The sequence below is a fragment of the Passer domesticus genome, chromosome 14 (genome assembly GCF_036417665.1).
Source record: "Passer domesticus isolate bPasDom1 chromosome 14, bPasDom1.hap1, whole genome shotgun sequence".
Classification (NCBI taxonomy): domain Eukaryota; kingdom Metazoa; phylum Chordata; class Aves; order Passeriformes; family Passeridae; genus Passer; species Passer domesticus.
The window spans coordinates 6,186,631-6,203,533 of NC_087487.1; the positions used below are offsets into that span (position 1 = coordinate 6,186,631).

At 37.9% G+C, this 16,903-nt stretch overlaps 1 protein-coding gene across 3 annotated transcripts in view; it reads left to right on the forward strand.

Annotated features, from left to right (window-relative positions):
- The window catches only part of THSD4 (thrombospondin type 1 domain containing 4), a 272,344-nt gene that overhangs the window by 144,776 nt on the left and 110,665 nt on the right, over positions 1–16,903 (forward strand). The gene's annotated exons all lie outside the window — the stretch shown is intronic.

The following is a 16,903-nucleotide window of genomic DNA, read 5'->3' on the forward strand; positions in this document are numbered from 1 at the left end:
GGCAGAATGTTGCATGTGTTTTCGCATGTTTCTGGACCACTCCCACTAGGAGAAGTCGTCCCAGTACCTGGGCAGGTGTGAGCGCCAACTCGAGGTAGTTTTGGAGACAAAACTGGGAGCTGAAGAAAATTGGTTTGGTAGAGATGTTGGTTACCACGCGGGGGCGCGCTTTACAAAGGATCATTTAGCATTTCACCCAAAATTCTGTTTGCTTGGGAACTGTAGATACCTCTCAAAGGTGCGTGAAACATCTATACATCTATTTTCTGTCTCCTGATTTTTATATTGCATTCTCTCTTGCAATGTAGTTTGTTTGCATTTTCCAGCTAACTGCTGACATTAATATTTTAGAAAAATATCCAAGCAGTTTTAAAATGCACTTTGTAACTTAAGTAGCAAAATGATTGGTAATAGAGATTTTACTTGCCTAAAACAAAAAGAGTGCATCAGATATTGAAAACCTTGCAAATTTTCTGGGGAGGTAACTTATGTCAGCTATAGGAAGCATAGCCAGTTTTTAACACGACTAAGAAAGAACCTGATATCTAAATTAACAAAGCAGAAGCAATGGTACATAGATACCTATATCTGTGCTTCACCTGATTTACAGAAAATGTCTGTAGTTTCTTTCTTGTTCATCTTGCTTGGTTGTATTGGAGGGAGGTGTATTCTTCACTGAACAGGAACTTTGTAAACTTTTCTGTCATGAAGTTGCAAGAATTTGACAGCAACCTGTGCCCAATGAAACATGGTCTGTGTGTCTGGGGGGTGGCTCTCAGTTCTTTGGTGGTAGCATTGCTGTTTGGTGCTGGGTGAGTGATAGGTGATGTCAGGTGTCTGTATTTGAGAAGGACCAATCTCAGGAACTGTTTCCAGGTGCTTAATCTTACCCTAGAAGTTGTTCTTGAAACAGTGCATGGCTTACACTGTTTATAGTATGGGGGTGTTGAGAAGATGCATTCTGCTGAGAATTGTCACCAAGGCTTTGCCCAGGATATGACTGCACAAAGGATATGCTCTGTGAAAGTGGAAAAACAGATCATGGAGCCCATGGCATTTAGATGGCTGAAATGCATTGTAGAATCAAATGAAAATTCAATCTCTTGTTTGTTCATATTGAAGGCTTGCTTTTGTCTTAGTGTTTTGTTTGGATTTTATCAATAGTTGCTGAGGACACAGTGGTTTGAGCTCAAGACCTTGTTTACAGATTAGCTGGGATGCATTCAAAGAGGCTGATATTGTGTATGTAGCCTCTGTAGAAGCCTTCTTCTTTCCAGGAAAAATGGTTGCTCCCTAAAATATAGCATAAATGTGAAAAACCTATGGTTACAATAGAACATTCTCTCCTTTCTGCTTTTTCATAGATACCATTGTATTTTCTTGGCTGTTGGAAATAGGACTCTTCATTGTTTCTCTTCATAATGACTTGCTGATGCCAAGCTCTGCATTGGGAAATACCTGCCAGGCATTAATGAGGTGTTAATGGAAGAAACAGGTTCCTGGGAGCTAAGTGCTTGTTGCCACTTCTTCCCTCTGAATAGTTTTTGTTAAATGTTTTACAGAGTGAACCTCTATGAGATTTCTTGCCCTCATGCTCTATAAAGTCTTTTATCCTTCTGCCATTTATAAAGCAACACCGAATTTTTTTTGTGTATGATCTTTGACCATGACCGAACTGACGCCTGGATACACAGGGGGAAAACCACCACATGAAGAAACAGTGAAAAGAGAACTTGCTGCCTTTGAACGGATGTGAAGTCTGGTGGTAGGTGGTTGTGAGTAGCAAATATTCAAGTTCAGACAAAATGACTAAGCACTGGATCTGTGTATTTGTTCTTTTCCTATTGTCCAGCAGCCTCTTTTTCTGAAAAAGACCTGACAGTCTAAAGGATGGAGCTCCTCACCCTGCCGTGGAGCTGCTGTCTGAATCTATAGGTCTGCAGCTTCAGTTTCACTATAATTGACCCAGGAAAACAGATCTTATCAGGGATCAGATGCCTTGCAATGGCATTTAACATTTGAAAAAACACCAAACAAAACCCAAACCAACCAAAATGGTATTATGAAATATTTGTTTTGCTTCAGTTTGAAGCAAAAGCAGGTGCTGAAGTGCAGCAGAGAATGGCTAACCCAGATTCTGGTTCTCTCTGTGCTTCACACTGTTCTCCTGCCAAATGTGGTCAGGAATGTCTAACCTGCCTATCAGAAGCAGCTTGCAATACAGCAAAGTAATAGAGTGTTGTGTACCTTTATTTTGTTCTTATTTCTGCAATTTTTAAAACAATAATTTTTCAGGTGTGCATGTCTTTATAAAAAGGTAGAATGTAATCCTTATCTGCATATACCTTTGTCTTCATAGATTGGCTGACAGTAGAAAATACATCCCAGCTTTGAGCTTACTTGTATCACTAGAGAAGTTGTTCTGAAAAGAAGTGCTGTTATCTCTAATGATTAAGTGACACAGTTAGGGAATTTTATTGTCCTTGAGTTATGCTTCTTTTTGAACTAGTTTGAAAATGATGTTGAAAATGATAAATCCAAAGTAAATATGAAAAAAATCTGAAGTTTTCAAGAATGCTGGATATAGCAGTGGAGTAGAAAAGAAAATATTGCATGTTGTTGGGCCTTGATTTTTTCTGATTAAACAGTTTGATGTACATCAGGTTGAAAGTGAAGTCGGGTTTGTTTATGAATAATTAATTATTCCCTAGGTTAGAACAATCAAATGATCACTCCAACTTAGTTTGAAAGAAACAAGATGAAGTCCTGTAGTACACTGGTATAAAAGGAGGCTGGGAGTGTTCATGAAGAAACATTCAGTGACACACCAGTCCCTTCATGTGGTCGTTCATAAAGAAAACCTGAACTCATGATCACTGGGTTTTTTTTCTGAAATATTGGCTTTCTGTGATTGACAAAGTGTAGACAAGAAAAAAAGAGCTTGGATAAAACCAGAAAATAAATGTGGTCTCAGCTATTCCTTTTTCTCAGTCCCTTGCCAAGTATTCATGGATGCAAACTAACAAAACAAGCTACTGTAGCCCTAGGAATGCAGATTGCAGCACTGTCCTGCATTCACAAAAAGAGGAAACCAGTGAAGAGCTGTGTACTCTGTATCATAGTGGAGGTGAAGGGTTTGATGTCATGTCTCTTATGCAGAAATTACTAAGATGTAGTTAATGCCTTTTAATAACCAGTAGAGCCAAACCTGTTTTGTGTTACATTACAGCAGTTCAAAGAAAAAAAAAAACAACCAAGAAATTTCAACCAGTTGAAATACATTTGATTTCAATGAATGTATGGGAAAGCAGTTGTAAAACAGTCATGTAGCTAGTGCAGGACCCCTCTTCTGAGGTTAAATAGCAAAAGGAAACAAAGTAATTTAGATTTTATTGTAAGGAAACAAAGAGGGGTGCAGCAGAATAACCTTCTGAAACTCACATTTAAGGGATCTGTTAAACACCTGGGCAAGCAAGCAGTGGAGAGAAAGCTATTAATAAGGGGACTGGCTGTATAAGTATTCATTCTTGTTCTCCTGTTTAGGAGAGGGGTGCAGTATAAATGATACCTTTTGCTGTTAATTGGCTGAATTATGTTTCTGGTCCTAGAAATGTTCACACCATTTGACTTTCAGCAACTCATTGTGGTGGTTAGCTTGGGACTCCCAAAAGGGCTTATAATAAGATTCCTCTCTGCTTAAAATGATCCTTGGTTAGCTGCCTGAAAGTAGAGATTGCCAGCAGACCTCCTCAGACAGGTGTTGACATGGGAGCATCTGAATTTGGCTTACTGACCGTGGTTCTGTGGCAGCAGAGGCTCTGAATGGGCAGCATCAGCTTTGTACCGTTGTCCCAGAAAAATTCTGGGAAGGGGAGCTCACTTACTCTGGGAGGTGGTGTGTTATGTTGTGCACAAAAATAAAAATGAAGAAGCTGTTCTTGAATTTATTGTTGTCTGCTAATGTTTATACTAGAAGAGTGTCACTGTAAACAGTCACACATTATTTTATCATGATAAACATAATAAGAGCAAGGGGAATAAAAAAGAATTGTACAGTATTAGAGCAAGCTTGTATATCACATATTTAATGAGAATTCTCCTTTGGTTGTGTATTTTCTCTCTGCTTGCTTGCATGGTGTCTGTTACTAGAATTTAACCTGCAGTAGAGCTGGAATGTGCAGTAAAACTTCAAGTTATTATACATTAAAAAAACCCATATGTATGCTAGAGACAGCTTATTAGCAGATTGACGTGTTCTCATGGCAGGTGGGGTCATGGAGTAGAAGAGGGGCTATTTATGAACATTTGTGAGGAAAAATAAAGGCTTTCATGTGTGAGGATTTATGAGGTGAGTGCTAAAACAATAATTGAAACAATAAATGGAATTAGTATTTCATTTTAATTTGATTTGTTTTGGTACTTTCTCTGTCACTTTCAATCCATGCTGCCTCCTGTGATGTCTGTGGTCTGGAGATCAGGGTTTTTCTTTGTTTGCAGTTGTCCTCCCTTGTGCTAGCAGTGTTAGCTGTGTTGACTAGTGATGTTTCAGGCCTCATCTGAAAGTCAGAGTTCTTAGAAATACAGTGTGGAAGTGTATTTACTGCTAAAGTTTGTCCATCTCTTTTTTTTTTTTTTTTTTTTTGCAATACTCTTATACCTGGTGACAGGTGTTGGTATTGGTAGTATTTTAATTATTGTTACCACTGGTAAATCACTGATTAGATGAAAATTTTATTACAATTCAGTAATTTCAGGAACTTCAGAATTTAGGCACTAGGACTTTTTCATTGTTAATTATAATAAGCTATGAGATGCCAGTAACCCAGAAATCTGGGTGAAAAATAGAGGAATTTTAGAAAGCGAGGACAGTGCAGCAAGAAGTTGTCTGACCTAAGCTGATTTTTACTTAGGAGCCAAAGAGTGAGTTAATGCTTAATTTTGTTTTGATGACTTCTAGGAGCAAACTGAAAATGCTAGTAACTGTAAGAGAATATTCTGAAATACCTATTATTTAGTCAGGAAACTGAAACAGCAATCTTGGAAAACTACAGGAAATTAAGTATTTAGGCTTTGTTTTCATTTAACTACATTATAATATTACTTTAGAGCCTGGAAAGGGTCCAGTATGTTTTTAGGCACTTCTATTAAAACAAAGATTACAATTTTGGTAGACCAGGATAGGCAGACTTGTCACATGAATAAATAAATCCTTGGGAAGATAGTCCATTGAGGCTCTAGTTGTGTGTATGCATCTATTTTTCTTTTTATGCAGCACTTGCACACACAGATATGGATGCACTCAGAGCAAATAGTGTGGGAGAATATTCTCAGGGAAAGCAAGAATCTGAGTCTTAACCCTTTGCTGAGACCAGAGTTTGAATTTTTGTGCAGGAGCTCATGTTTACAAGATACACATCAGTTTCACAGAAGTCTATCCAGAGTTCCCTTCAGTTTAAATGTCAGAATGCTTAAGCTTTCACAGTAGGGTTTTGAGCTTTTTCAAAAGTTCAGAATAGAAGAGTATCCTGGATGCCATCTGGTACCACCTCAGTCTGTGAAATTAAATAAAATTAGAGGTTGGAGAATGGTGTACAGCTAGATCAATATGAGCTTGTTTAAGCTATGCTGAAATTGAATTTTTTAACAGAACCTGAAATGAACCAGATTTTTATATGGCTTCACACTTAAATTGCCCCTACAGCCCTCTGTTTTTTCCCTGCAAGTCCCAGGGTGTCTGACTTTTGAAGTCCTAGGGAATAGAGTCACATGAATGGACGATAAATTAGTTTTTCATTTAAAATAATGTACATTGAATTCCATGTTTGCTGAGAGAAATCACAAACTGACAAGATCATACTTAATAGCTCATACTTCACAAAACAAGTGATGTGAGCTCAAAACCTTCTTAAAATGTCTATTGGTTTGCAAGCCTGTGCCCTGTTTTGGCACGTCAGGCAGATTTTTGGCATCTCAGACAAAATCTGCAAGAACGGATTTTTCCTATTTGCAGAAATAACATCAAAACTTGAACAAAACAGAAATGTGATGGTATTACATAAGACTGACATATTTAATCCTTTTTGTGGCCACAGGCTTCTCTGCAGTCACAGGACTATACCTCATTCTTGCTGATGAAGAAGCAATCCAATTTTCTGGGGTTCTGACAATAAGGTGTCTTTGAACAAGAGCAGTTATACCTTGCTCAGTGAAATCATCAAAATGCTTGTGAATAACTTCTGTTCCCTCTTTGTAACACAGACACCTGATCTGTTCAAAGCCTCCTGTAAAAACCTACTTGAGCACATGCAATAAAATGAATCAATTTTATTTTTCAAGTATGGTGTATTTAAATGTATCAATAATGTTTGCCACATGACATTATTGGCTTCTAGTTTGAAGCAGCTTAATGTGGCACCTAGGTGCATTTCATGAGTTGAAAATGTGGCCAAGGTTAAAGTTATGTCCACAGTCAAGTGATCCTAATAGTTCACTGGGAGTGTTTTAGTGTAGTTTGCCTTGTGTGTAGTTTTTACAAACCCTGTGAAGTGGAAATCAGAAACATACATATATATGTATCTCACAATAGGGAAAGATAAATTTGAAACAAAAAATGTGTTTTCTTCTATAAAATACAAAATGTTTTTACAGACATTGCCTTTTTCTTTCCATGCTAGAGCTGTGCCTATAATTGTAGTAACTGCTGTGTGCCAGGCTGTTGACCTTGCAGAAATCAGAAATGTCAGACCTGTTAGTTACTGATATTGGACTGTTGGTGATGCTATTTATGTGTAGTCTGGCTTATTCTTATCAAGGTCATGAACACACAAGGAACTGTGGTGACAGAGGTGGGAACGTGCAGATCAGTTTGGTTCCTGTGTAAATATGAAAAATATCTGCAGAATTCTAGTGAGCAACTCAAGAAACTAGTTGTGACAAAAAGCAGTCCTCTAGTCCCCAACGTTTCTGTGCCAGAGGCACTTCCCTTCCTGCCTGTGTTCCCTGTACTCCAAGCTGTAGAGGGGTGTGAGCATTTATACTGGAGTGTAATGTATTTCTGTAGATGTTTCAGTTGTGCCTTAGTGGTGTCTTACAAAATGCAAAGTGGAAGAATTGCTTAGCAGAACATTTTTAAAGGGGACTGAGTTCCTGCTGTGATGTTAAATGCATGTTCTTGCAAAGGAGATACTTCTTCTTCAACATCATCTTGATATAAGATTGCAATAAATGAATGTAGTCTTGTTTTCCTGAAAGGCTGTTTCCCACCATATCTGTATGGTTTGTACCCTTTAGCACACACAGCTTTACCCAGTTTAGTAAAGTGGAAAGTGCAATGAAAAGACAAATTGGAATTCTTTATTTGTAACATACTTGGTTTATTTTGTTGGTGATATTCAGAGCAGAACCAAATCTAGTTCTGCCATGGATTTGCAGTCACACAGGTAAGAAAGAGGATTCTGTGGAGGAGATAATGGAGGACTTTGGAGTCTTACACAGCTTGGGTAGTATGAGAAGGAAATGTTGGTTTCACACACCTGTGCAGTACAGCAAATATCTGTAAATATCTTGAAGAAAACATGGTTTAAAATCAACTGCTGTTTGCTAAGGTTAGAATGTACTTAGGGGCTGCCTGTGACACTACAATATTGCAGATTTCCCAGAAAACAATAACCACCTGTGACCATGATGCTTGTTCATGTCAAGTAGGAAACAATGCAGCCTGGAATTGCTGCAGCTAGACACTCAAGGTAATAGGTTTGCCTTCCATTTGCTGAGGGTGAAGGGTTATACAATTATTGTAGTTCTGTTCTCATTTCAGTAACTAGCTGTAGGTTGAATATTGATTTTACTTATACTAAAAAATTAAGTTTCCTAAAATAAATCAACCTTTTGGAAAAAGGTAATCTTTTTAGAATAGCTCTTAATTTTTCTGTAAGCTTTCATGATCCAAAACAATATGAACAAGAGGCAGTGACTCTGTTCCCTCGAGGAAGAGAGGTAGCTGGTAGGGGAAAATGGAGTAAACATACTTATTAGAAGAGAAACCAGGCCTGCATCTCAACAAATTCTGCAGCAAATTGATCCATTTTTAGCAATCTCATTGCTGCTGAAAGCTGTTTTAGGCTAAAATTAATTAGTTCCATTAACTATTGTGCTGGACCTTGAGATGGTGACCTTACAAAGAGCAATAGAAAGATACCTTGGACCACTGATTTCTTCATCTGGTCCATCAGGATTCAGGACACCTTTTCTGTTGTTGCTGAGGAAATTGTCACTTCAATGAGAGTACTACAGGCAACACATTGATAATACTGGAAAAGCATCTTGGTGTTTTTTTTTTGTTTTTTTTGGTTTTTTTTTTTTTTTTTACTTTTTTTTCCTTTTGGGATGCATTTAATGGTGAATTGTTTCCTTTTTGGCAGGTTCTTTTGGAGCAGGCAAATTTTTATAGTGATGGATGTCTCTGTGCTGAAGAGAACATTGTTTTAGGGGGAAACAATGAGTTTCTTGGAGCTACCAGTAATTCTGTAGAACTAATAAATTTTATTCATGCGTTGAAAATCAGTGCAATAAACATGCATGAATTTTTTCTGAGCATAACTAGCTAGTATGTATTACATGACTTCAAAAAGGATGTGATTCAGTGTAGGTTTTTGGGTGTGCTTCACCTTCCCCTGCTTCTGGTGCCATTTGACTTCAGTGATTCTACATTGCTTAGATATATTTCTGTATTTTAGAGACTACATTAAGCTATTTTCATCACCACTTGAATCATCTTGAGTTAAAAGTTAAACATTTTTGTCTTACTGAATGTCTTTCTCAGGTGGTTCAAGCCAGATGTAGCATGCACACATAGAGGTAGTGCTTTATGTGAAGTAGAAACGTGGTTTTGGGTTTCCATAATGTTCAGTACTTAAATGCAAAGACCACTGTGTCTGAATTTACCTCAGCCTTTGCAGAAGATCTCCTCAGGGTTTGTGTTGATAGACCAGATCTCATTTTGTTACGGTTGTGTATCTGACCAAAGCTGAAGAACTTGCCAATCTTTCCCACATTTTTAAAAATAGAAGTCCTCACATTCATGCAGTTATTTAATGATTTAAAATTCTCATAAACAGTGCATGTAAAAAAAGTTTTATGTAGTAAAATAGAAGGACTGAATATGAACTATCAAAAGGTATGAAAGACTAGGCAGTCACTAAAGCTTATTTAAATGAAATGTGAACACAGGCAGATTGGTCCCTAAACTTGGGGTCTTAATATCAAAATATTAATTTCATTGTCTGAGAAAGGAGGAAACAACTGTTGAAATATATTCAGGTGGCCTTGCCCAACCATTGAGTATTATAAGGAAGTGTCATCTCGTTGTGCTGGATGGAGGAAGTACCTATGCACTGAACCTGTATTAGAGTCTGAATAGCTGGCATTTAGAACCTTAAGCTGGTATGGTGACCTGCATGGAAACTTCCTAAAATATCTGTATTCTGGAAGACTAGAAAATAGTCATAATTGTATATATCTCCTACCATGGCAAGGCTTCATTTTAAAGGGATTGTTGCAGTTTATGCTCACATTTCAAGAAATGGGGCATGACTGAAAAGTCTTTGACCTGTGGAAATCCTACCTGCATGAGGATATTGTTTTACAGCCTATAGAATTTTATTAAAACAAATAAATTTTATTACTGCAAGATTTGTTTGTTTAGAGCTGGCTGTATGTGGCAGATGCAGTTTATCTTACGTGCCTGAAGTTGTTAAGTCCTTTTGCCAACACAAAGTGCCAGTGTGATGGACATGACTTCTGAACTCCGGAATGTTTGCAGTGGACTCCTAGACTGCTCCAAGGTCATTCACCTCTGTTATGGACACTAATGAATTTGTACAGCTACTGAGGCTAGACTGGAGCTTGGAATTGCTTTTGTAGGTTAGCTTCCCCCATCTGGTAAAAAAAAGCTTAAATTTCTATTTTCTAGGAGAGCAAGACATTTTTTTACAGTTACTGTTTTGCAAGTAGTACTTGTACATTGTGATATACATCATGGATGCTTTACTGCTACTGTTTGTGCTGATGGAGACCAGATACTGGATAGAACCAATTAAACCAGTCCAAAAGGAGATTATAAACAGCAGTGTTAACTAACTGTATCTTGCTGGACTGTAAAATGCTTGACTTCTTGTGTAGGGCTTTTTAAAATGTGTGCTTTCAATTGTACCAGATACTTAAAACACTGGATATTTCTTTACTTTTCAGGAGCCATTACAGCAAATGATGATGTATTTTCTGTGAATCTAATGTATTAGGAGTTTAAAGTCTTGTGTTTTTGTAGTTATATTAGTGAAAACAGTACTTAAGAAAAGCTTCAGGCTTATTTTGCACTATGAGTCATTGCTAAAAAATGGGTTCATCTTATTTGTTTTCTCCTGCAAGGCACTTTTGCTGAGTAAAGTATAACTGAAACTTGATCCCTCAGAAAATGTGTTCTGTTTAGTTGTTCTTCTAATGTTAAACTTTCTGGTAACTGTTTTATAAAACCACATAAAAATCTTATCTATCAGGTTTTTGGCCATTTGAACTGTCATGTCTAAGTGCCATTCTAAGAGAGAAAGAATTATTCTGGTTTTCTGAAATAGAAAGCTTTTGGGTTTGTTGTTGTCAGAACCCTGTTATCTATCTACCCTGATTGCTAGGAAGCATGAGGAGGACTCATGAGTCTTGGAAAAATTTCAATCCTCATGTATGTTTAAATCATCTTAATAATCTGAAACCATTGCAACTTCATATACTAGAGATTTACAGCTGCCTTTCTTTTGAACATCTGTGATGCAAAGGGGAAGGAAGCTGAAAGTCCTCAGTTTCACCATTTGCATTGTGTTCCAGCCCTCACGTTTTTCTGTGTCTGACAGAAAAACTTCCTGTAGAAGTGCAAGCTGCAGGACTGAATTCTTGATTACGGCAGTGCACCTTGTTGGAATTTTATTCCAAATTTAGACTTTACATACATTGTTCTAAAACTATTTAATATAAAGTTCAACCCAATAACAAGTGAGGTAGGTGTCAGTGCTTGGCAGCATTGGAGGGAGAATTGTATTCCTTAGTAACTGAATAAATTATGAGAAACAGCATAAACCCACAAAATGCTTACAGCTTTTCTTTTACTTATAATTTCTAACAACTTTATCCAATGAATATTCCTAAAGTGCTCAATTTAGGTTTGAAAACATCTTGGTAGAATTCAATAACTGGATTGCCAGCTAACTGATTGTTGGGACTTTCTTTAAGGATAGTTAAATTATTTGTTGTGTTGTGCATATTTCCTAGAAGGTTGCTGTGCCTTCTTACAGCTTTGCTGAACATTTGTTCTCCATTCAGTTTTCTTTTCCTTTTTTAAGGGCTTGGGACCAGGCCAAAGAGCACAATTATGCTTACATGGACCTTGATTTTTAAATGCATGCCTAACTAAGCAAGTAAGCAGTCCCATTAAAGTCAATGGGATTAGGTGCATACTTGGAGTTAGGTGCAGGCTTAAGTGCTTTGATGAATTGAAGCTTACTGACTGACTGAGTCTTATAACACAAGAAAGCATTTCGAAGCACAGATATACTAATGAAAATTCTTAACTAATGTATCTCACATGGATACAATCAGGAACACATATTTAATAGGGGAAAAAGTTACAGTAGATGAAAAAATAGTTAATGATGCAGAATCCTCAAGGAATAGTGCCCACTGCTGTTGCACTGAAGTAGGAAGTACAGCATGTGCTGCATTTTTTTGTTTATTTCCGTGGGAAATAATTGCAGCCAACCTAACACAGAGTTGTGGTGCCAGTAGTTTATCAAGTCTTGAACAGCATCATTCCAAAATCTGGCAATTACTCACATGGGACTTTTGGCTCTGCATTTTTACTGGCTTTCTGCAAACTAGCAATTTCCTTGAGTGATCTTACTTCTGAATGTAACATTTTCTCTGGCTTTTTAGTGGTTCCAAGCAGAAATCTGTATTCAGGTAAACAAAGCAATGCTGTGACTGTTTTCCAGCAAAAGAGAATTAATACAAACTATAAAGCAAATAAATCTGTTTCTGAGCTGGAGCCTTTGAGAGAGATCCCACAGCCCTGCAGTGGTCAGCATGTCCTGTGACAGCGAGATGACGCAGTCAATGTGTTCATTTGCAGTCAAACCCATGCTTTGTATCTTTTTTGCACCAAAGCCTTGCCTGCCAGTCAGCCCTCAGCCTTCCCAGTTGTGGGAGCTCACCTTTGTCTGACTTTGAAATAATGCCACATGAGTGCTCTCATGGTGCCTGTGGCAGGGAAACACCTGACTCTGCTTGGGAGGGGAAGGCCAAAAGCCATGACAGGACAAGGAAAGCTGCTTTTTCCCTGCAGCTCATTGCTGTCTGCTGCTCTCTAGGAATAAAGCAGGAGCACTGGCAGGGCCACAAGGAGGCAGTGGGAAGGTGAGGAAGGAACCCGTTCTATCCAGGTTGCTCAAATAACTCCCCAGACAAGGATATAAGAGATGGTGCCATACCGAAATTTTCTCTGTTGCCATGGCATGATAAAAATAAATATTGTTCAGATCTTAACTCATATGAGAATTTTAAATCGTCAGGTTGTGCTTGTGCACATACTGTGAAACCAGATGATCTTTTCTTAATCTTTGAAGACTTGGTTTTTCTGGAGACCCTTTCCCCCTCTAACAAGCCCATTTAAGTAACTGCACAAGTTTACAAGCAAAATCAAGGAACTTTGCAAAGCCCCAGAAGGCCTTTACTGGTCTCATGAGGGCAATGGGCTCTAGTTTGAGAACATCTGCTGTACACGATATCAGGTATTATGTAATTGAATGTTTTTCAGATGCCAAACTGTCAAGTTTTTTATTCCTGCTGTAACTAACAAATAACAAGCCAAAATTGACTGAATGTTTTGATACTGTTTAATTGCTCTTTGCTGCTGTTTCTGACTGAATTTTTCCTTTAGGAAATAAATATTCCTTTAGGGAATAAATAGGTTTGTGCTAAGGCTTGTGAGAACAAAGATGTGTCTTGAAATCACAAGGTTTCTTGTTTTGACTTGGGGACTTGAGAAGTTTAGGGACATGCATAAATTTAAGTTTTGGGATTTAATAGTGAAACACATTAATTCTGGGTGTAGCAAAGAGCAAATCCTATTTTACAAATTCTTAGATTGTGCTTCTATGTATTTGTGGAGTGTTAGAGGTGTAACTAAAAGAACATGGGCAGATTTTTAATCTCCTCACATACTCCCAATGGAATACTGCCAGAGATTAATCTAAAATAGTGAATTTTGCAAATGTACCTGCAAAAGTCACTTCAGGTTTCAGTGCTCTGATAGACCTAGTTGTTTTTTCGAGGTACTTTGTGTCATGTACTTGTGCTGCAAAACAAGTAGAGCAGATAAAATTACGTCTGTAGGGGCTTTTTTACTTGTCTGAGACTAGAATGTGTAAACCATTCTTTTTAATTTTAAGCCTCTCTATTTCCTTGGAGCTTTTTTAAATTGCTATTTTGAGTTGTATTTCTGATATTTTCTGATTTTTTTCACATATTTTTAGCACAATATAATTTATGTTGGTAGTTTTGGCCTAGTAGCTGAGTAATTTGATGTCAGTGTAGCTGTTTGGTCTTTATAAATGTCTTCTGTCCTAATATTCTGACTTCTGAGCTTTTCAGTAAATCAGATTTAATAACTGCAGCCTTTTCTCTCCGACTGGCATATTTAAGATTCATACTGCATTATTCCTAATGATTTTGATGAAAAGCCAGGAAGCCTATGACCAGTCTGTTGAAATGAACTTGGGTTCAGAAGCTGTTGGGTGAGTCTTTTGTCTGTTGGTCGTATCTGGTGTGGTGGAACCCACAGGAGGACACGCCTGGCTGCAGTGACATTTTGTAAAAACATTTGGAGGTGCAAGAAGTGGGAGAACTGACATTACTGTAACAGTGGTAAACTTCAAAATAACCTTCTACTCTAAAAACCTCCAGAACTTAATGGATGTTATGAAAGCCAGAAGTCAGTTATGCATGCACATTGGTTGAATTATTTTTCTTACACTAAGCATAGTCTTATACTGTGATTTTGATGCAGTGATTATTGAGTTTGTTTCCATGTCCTGATCCAGAAGGTGATGTGGTGTCTCTGCAGAGAGATTTAATTCAGAAGCTTTCTTTCCTGTGTTATTACTTTATTTTTTCCTTTTTTTTGGTTTTGTTTTGTTTTAGTCTCTTGTAAGATAATAGTTAAAGTTGCACCCCTGAGACTGAGTTATGCATATGACATCCAGTCAAAAAATTTTCAGCCAAAAGCCTCAGGCGCTCAAATAATCTACTTCTAGCTTGCTTTGAAGTAATCTTTTGCCATGCTTTTTGGCAGGCAGATACAAGGTTTTTTGGCTCATGCTCCTTGCCATGCAGAAGCTTTGTAGCCACATGATGTTGATCCTGATTGTGCCTGGTACTTTGTCTCAGAAAGGCATGTGGTCCCACTGTTAAATTTTACGCCTTTCACCCTTGCTCTGTACAGGGAAATTTGGCATCTGGTGAGTTTGAAGGAGGACAGAGGGAGTTGCATCTGCTGCAAAGTATCATGTAGGCATTTCTTTAGGAGTTACTGCATAGAAAAAAATTGCAACATGTACCATCTTTGGCTGTAAGGCTGCAGTACTCAGTGGAAAACTGTAAGCAGGAATTTTTTGGATGTTGCTCTGTGGTGTTTGTGTTGAGTGGATGCACTGATTTATGAAATCTTTTGTGGAAGTTTTTACCAGTAAACCTCAGTTTGCACATTGTGGACAATTATTTCAGCAGCTGTGCCTAGGGCTGTCATCTAGAGAATATTGTGGTTCTGAAAACATTTTAGCATGCCAGCCTTCTACTCAGGAGTAATTAATTTCTATAATAAGGTTTTAGAAGGCTTAGTAGTTTACAGTTTGCCGTGTTCAGATTGGCTTTTTTGGAATCATATGAACCCCCCAGTGACTTGAGTCTCTGGTTAATTCCTTGGCACCGTTGCCAGTGAACCTTGTGTGGAGAAACCTGACTCCTGGCACAGGAGGATTGTGTGTCCCAGAGCTGGTGCAGCTGCACAGAGCTCAGGGCAGGAATTCAGCAGCAGTGACCTACATCGCTGTTTGCAGGGCTGCCTCAAACCCTCCAGGGGCTGATGGTACCCGAGAGGAGGAGGAGGAAATTGGCTCATGTGTTCTAAGAATGCTGTTAAGGAAAGCTATGCAGCCTACTTGTAGGGTGGGTATGTTGGAAATAAAAACCCAGATATTTTTCAAACTTTTGACCCTATACCATTTAGTGCATGCTTTTTTATGTCGAGGACTCTTGACAGTTTGGTTTTTTTATTCCTTTGAAGATCTTTTTTAGGGACAAAGAAAGAATAAGAATTTGATTGCATACAAAATGTAAAATGTCATCAGGAGTTCATTTTGAACACAGTTGCAGACTTCCTGCACAAACTCTTTTCTCTTTATCCTACTGAGCATTTGTTTTTCAGTGCTATGCCAGCTGTAATAGCTCTGGGCATAACATGGGTAAAAACTCTGAGATATTTTTGCAGATGTTCCTTTTGGAACAATGGTGGAAGCCATTTGCCAGCACAGACCTGACCCAGTAGTTGTTGGTTTAACTTGTTACAGCTAAATTATGTTCTGTACTCAGAGCAGATCCCTTGAACACTCCCTTGGGGGTCTCTGCAATGCATGTGCTGGTGAAGACCTTTAGCAACCTGGGAGTTTGAGGTCCTGAAGTCACTGGTGCTTTGCTTAAAAAAAGTGTTCCAAATACTTACTCATGAATGCTTTGTTGGGATTTTGAAATACTGAGCTGAATTGCTTGCTGAAAAAGTAGTTTACATTTGTAATTTAAAATTTTTAATTTATTTATTCTCAAAATAAAGAGGTGCTTGCTCTCCAAAGAGTACCACTCTCAGAAGCCCATCAGAAATCTAATGCTGAATACATGGAACAGTCATTTTTGAGCAAAGGATGCTTTTAGAGATGTTTTTACATTTTTGTTGCTTTATGGGGGAGATTTTCTCAAAGCACTGGGAAAGGTGAACACAACAGATGTGCTGACTTGCACTAGGATCTCTGGTTTTTTTGCACTTCAAGTGCTTTTGAAAATTTCCTCAAGGGCAAGGTGGCTTCTTGACTAAATGGATTTAATCAACTTCTCTTTGGATTTGCTATGCACTAAATATTAATTATTGAAACTTTAATGTGAAATTTAAGATGAAATTTTGCTTTTGGAAATCTTTTGTAGCAGTGCCTTGTTCCATGAGTAGATCTTTTAGTGAATTGAAGAAACTCAAATCTCATAGGATGAGCTCCATTTTTCTACTTGTCCTTATCTTTGATATCAATGGCAATCCCTTGAAGGTTGTGAAGGAAGCATTCTTAGGAGCTCTGTAGGTCAGAAGGGCATGTCCTGATTCTGATCACTGTCACTGTCACACCTCTGCTCCCCAAAGAGGAAGGGCATATGTATGAAAGTTGATGTATGTTTAGGAATGTCCTTTTCTGTAGCCATTGCATCTGCAGTCTGTGTCTTGCTGCTCAGGGAAAATTTTATTGCCGCCCACAGATTCTGTTAGGAAAGGATCAAAAGTTCAGGAAAATAATGGAAAAGCAATATCATTTTTAATTACTTGATAAACCACAGATCAAAGCCTTTCATGATTATAATGTTAATGGAATATCAAGGTCACAGTACTTGTGTCATTTACAGAGAGAGAAAACCTCTTTCAAAATTATCAGTAGAGAGAACCCGGCCTTGTTTGTTTCTGGATGACAAAGATGTTACAGCCTGGTGCACAGTTTTTGTATTTGACATTCTTACTTGTTAAATAACTAATTTAAGGTGTTCAGGTGAGTTT